This window comes from Rhinoderma darwinii, chromosome 5 (assembly GCF_050947455.1).
Source record: "Rhinoderma darwinii isolate aRhiDar2 chromosome 5, aRhiDar2.hap1, whole genome shotgun sequence".
Classification (NCBI taxonomy): domain Eukaryota; kingdom Metazoa; phylum Chordata; class Amphibia; order Anura; family Rhinodermatidae; genus Rhinoderma; species Rhinoderma darwinii.
The window spans coordinates 231,639,879-231,644,828 of NC_134691.1; positions in this window are offsets into that span (position 1 = coordinate 231,639,879).

Below are 4,950 nucleotides of genomic sequence, written 5' to 3' on the forward strand. Positions count from 1 at the left end.
CGAGGACCTGTTTAGAGAGAGCCCAACATAGAGCCGAGAAGATGGAGCGCGCTCATCGTCCCTAACCCTTACCAGTAAGGTATCAAGGACCAGGCTTAGGTAATATGGGACAAAGGCAACGGCAACCTCGACAATCCGGGTTAACTGCTCTCACCGGCGGCCCAGCTCGCAACCTGCCGAGATGGAGGACTCCTACGAAGACCGGTCGGTCGGTCGGGGCAGCATCGTAAGTCGAGGACCTGTTTAGAGAGAGCCCAACATAGAGCCGAGAAGATGGAGCGCGCTCAGTGTCCCTAACCCTTACCAGTAAGGTATCAAGGACCAGGCTTAGGTAATATGGGACAAAGGCAACGGCAACCTCGACAATCCGGGTTAACTGCTCTCACCGGCGGCCCAGCTCGCAACCTGCCGAGATGAAGGATGCCTACGAAGACCGGTCGGTCTTAAGTCGAGGACCTGTTTAGAGAGAGCCCAACATAGAGCCGAGAAGATGGAGCGCGCTCAGCGTCCCTAACCCTTACCAGTAAGGTAACAAGGACCAGGCTTAGGTAATATGGGACAAAGGCAACGGACAACCTCGACAATCCGGGTTAACTGCTCTCTCCGGCGGCCCAGCTCGCAAAGTGCCGAGGAAGACGCCTTTGTCGCCCACGGGGAACCTAGGCCGCTTTCCCGGCGGCTTAGCGGCTCCACATGGGATGGGGCCGCCCCCTCCGGAGAGGGGGGGAGGGAAGCCACCGTGGAGCCGCGTGTGGCGTGCATGCGGGAGCCACGCCGACACTTCCAGCCTCGGGCGAGGCGGAAGACGGCTTTGGACTACTTGCGAGAAACAACCGTGCCCCATGCGCGGGTGCGCCTGGGAGCACCTCGGCTAGAGAGGCCCTTGCGAGCAGCGGACATACGGGGGCGGTCACTGCCTCCCCGTCGTTTAAAGCTTTCTCTCGCGCCTCGGGCTCCGGCGACACCAGCGCACTCTCGGACGCCTTTTAGAGTGATAGAAGCAGCACTGAGCAAACGCACCTCGCGGGAGCGAGAGGTACCGGCGCCCGCCTTAGCAGGACCGCCGGGCTTTTTGGGACACCGGCCGTAGGTGGCCGGGGGCGAAACAGACCCGGACGGTGTGGGAGGAAGACGCGCTCGCCGTAACCGACAGGGCTCCAAAGCACTGCCGAGCGAGTGGTCCCTCCGCCGCCGGGTCGCGGGGAGCCAGATCGATCTGAGGAGTCTTGGACAAATTCCAAAGACTCAAACGGCGCGGGAGCACGTGCTCCTCTCACAGCTTAACGACAGGTGGACGAGGCCGACGAGGACTTCCAGGAGACACCATGAGAGGGCCGGTGCCTATCGCTCACACCCTGGAAGTCACTCTCGGCCACGAACGGTTAGGACTTCCCGCTAGGAAGAACCGTTGGGACTTGGAACTCAAAACCTAAATGCCCTCTCACAGGATTTCAGGTGAAGGAGATATTCGCACCCCTAAAAGTGTCACCACCTCAAATACACCGGGGTAAGGTGCCAACTTACCCGGGCTCCTGGAACTGCTGCCCGGCTGAAGCCCAAAATAAAAACCTCATAGGGTTTTTCCTCCAAAACGTCAATGAAGACAGACCTGCCAGCGAGGCCGACGGGGACTTCCAGGAGGCCGGCATGACGTGCCACTACATACCGGTCACACCATGGAAGTCCTTCTCGGGTTGGACCAGGTGCAGCTCCCGCTAGAACGTGCAGCACGTCCTCCTTCACGGTACTCTCGATTGGAGTCGCCAACGTGGCCGAGCTCCTACAACTGCTGGTCGGCCTGGGACTCCAGAAAGAATGTACCACAGTTCTTTCGTGGAAGTTCAGGTGCAGCGGACCGACCAGCCAATGAGGCCGACGGGGACTTCCAGGAGACACCATGAGAGGGCCGGTGCATATCGCTCACACCCTGGAAGTCACTCTCGGCCACGAACGGTTAGGACTTCCCGCTAGGAAGAACCGTTGGGACTTGGAACTCAAAACCTAAATGCCCTCTCACAGGATTTCAGGTGAAGGAGATATTCGCACCCCTAAAAGTGTCACCACCTCAAATACACCGGGGTAAGGTGCCAACTTACCCGGGCTCCTGGAACTGCTGCCCGGCTGAAGCCCAAAATAAAAACCTCATAGGGTTTTTCCTCCAAAACGTCAATGAAGACAGACCTGCCAGCGAGGCCGACGGGGACTTCCAGGAGGCCGGCATGACGTGCCACTACATACCGGTCACACCATGGAAGTCCTTCTCGGGTTGGACCAGGTGCAGCTCCCGCTAGAACGTGCAGCACGTCCTCCTTCACGGTACTCTCGATTGGAGTCGCCAACGTGGCCGAGCTCCTACAACTGCTGGTCGGCCTGGGACTCCAGAAAGAATGTACCACAGTTCTTTCGTGGAAGTTCAGGTGCAGCGGACCGACCAGCCAATGAGGCCGACGGGGACTTCCAGGAGACACCATGAGAGGGCCGGTGCCTATCGCTCACACCCTGGAAGTCACTCTCGGCCACGAACGGTTAGGACTTCCCGCTAGGAAGAACCGTTGGGACTTGGAACTCAAAACCTAAATGCCCTCTCACAGGATTTCAGGTGAAGGAGATATTCGCACCCCTAAAAGTGTCACCACCTCAAATACACCGGGGTAAGGTGCCAACTTACCCGGGCTCCTGGAACTGCTGCCCGGCTGAAGCCCAAAATAAAAACCTCATAGGGTTTTTCCTCCAAAACGTCAATGAAGACAGACCTGCCATCGAGGCCGACGGGGACTTCCAGGAGGCCGGCATAACGTGCCACTACATACCGGTCACACCATGGAAGTCCTTCTCGGGTTGGACCAGGTGCAGCTCCCGCTAGAACGTGCAGCACGTCCTCCTTCACGGTACTCTCGATTGGAGTCGCCAACGTGGCCGAGCTCCTACAACTGCTGGTCGGCCTGGGACTCCAGAAAGAATGCACCAAAGTTCTTTCGTGGAAGTTCAGGTGCAGCGGACCGACCAGCCAACGAGGCCGACGGGGACTTCCAGGAGGCCGGCATGACGTGCCACTACATACCAGTCACACCATGGAAGTCCTTCTCGGCCAAGAAGGGTTAGGACTTCCCGCTAGGAAGAACCGTTGGGACTTGGAACGCGGAGCAGAAATGCCCTCTCACAGGTTTTCAGGTGAAGGAGATATTCGCTCCCCTAAAAGTGTCACCACCTCAAATACACCGGGGTAAGGTGCCAACTTACCCGGGCTCCTGGAACTGCTGCCCGGCTGAAGCCCAAAATAAAAACCTCATAGGGTTTTTCCTCCAAAACGTCAATGAAGACAGACCTGCGAGCTAGGCCGACGGGGACTTCCAGGAGGCCGGCATGGCGTGCCACTACATACCGGCCACACCATGGAAGTCATTCTCGGGTTGGACCAGGTGCAGCTCCCGCTAGAACGTGCAGCACGTCCTCCTTCACGGTACTCTCGATTGGAGTCGCCAACGTGGCCGAGCTCCTACAACTGCTGGTCGGCCTGGGACTCCAGAAAGAATGCACCAAAGTTCTTTCGTGGAAGTTCAGGTGCAGCGGACCGACCAGCCAACGAGGCCGACGGGGACTTCCAGGAGGCCGGCATGACGTGCCACTACATACCAGTCACACCATGGAAGTCCTTCTCGGCCACGAAGGGTTAGGACTTCCCGCTAGGAAGAACCGTTGGGACTTGGAACGCGGAGCAGAAATGCCCTCTCACAGGTTTTCAGGTGAAGGAGATATTCGCTCCCCTAAAAGTGTCACCACCTCAAATACACCGGGGTAAGGTGCCAACTTACCCGGGCTCCTGGAACTGCTGCCCGGCTGAAGCCCAAAATAAAAACCTCATAGGGTTTTTCCTCCAAAACGTCAATGAAGACAGACCTGCGAGCTAGGCCGACGGGGACTTCCAGGAGGCCGGCATGGCGTGCCACTACATACCGGCCACACCATGGAAGTCATTCTCGGGTTGGACCAGGTGCAGCTCCCGCTAGAACGTGCAGCACGTCCTCCTTCACGGTACTCTCGATTGGAGTCGCCAACGTGGCCGAGCTCCTACAACTGCTGGTCGGCCTGGGACTCCAGAAAGAATGCACCAAAGTTCTTTCGTGGAAGTTCAGGTGCAGCGGACCGACCAGCCAACGAGGCCGACGGGGACTTCCAGGAGACACCATGAGAGGGCCGGTGCCTATCGCTCACACCCTGGAAGTCACTCTCGGCCACGAACGGTTAGGACTTCCCGCTAGGAAGAACCGTTGGGACTTGGAACTCAAAACCTAAATGCCCTCTCACAGGATTTCAGGTGAAGGAGATATTCACACCCCTAAAAGTGTCACCACCTCAAATACACCGGGGTAAGGTGCCAAAGTACCCGGGCTCCTGGAACTGCTGCCCGGCTGAGGCCCAAAATAAAAACCTCATAGGGTTTTTCCTCCAAAACGTCAATGAAGACAGACCTGCCAGCGAGGCCGACGGGGACTTCCAGGGGGCCGGCATGACGTGCCACTACATACCGGTCACACCATGGAAGTCATTCTCGGGTTGGACCAGGTGCAGCTCCCGCTAGAACGTGCAGCACGTCCTCCTTCAAGGTGTTCGGTTGGAGTCGCCAAGGTGGCCGAGCTCCTGCAACTGCTGGTCGGCCTGGGACTCCAGAAAGAATGCATCAAAGTTCTTTCGTGGAAGTTCAGGTGCAGCGGACCGACCAGCGAGCAAGGCCGACGGGAACTTCCAGGAGGCCAGCATGATGTGCACTACATACCGGTCACACCATGGAAGTCCTTCTCGGGTTGGACCAGGTGCAGCTCCCGCAAGAACGTGCAGCACGTCCTCCTTCATGGTACTCGGTTGGAGTCACAGGGCTGGCCGAGCTCCTGCAACTGCTGGTCGGCCTGGGACTCCAGAAAGAATGCACCAAAGTTCTTTCATGGAAGTTAA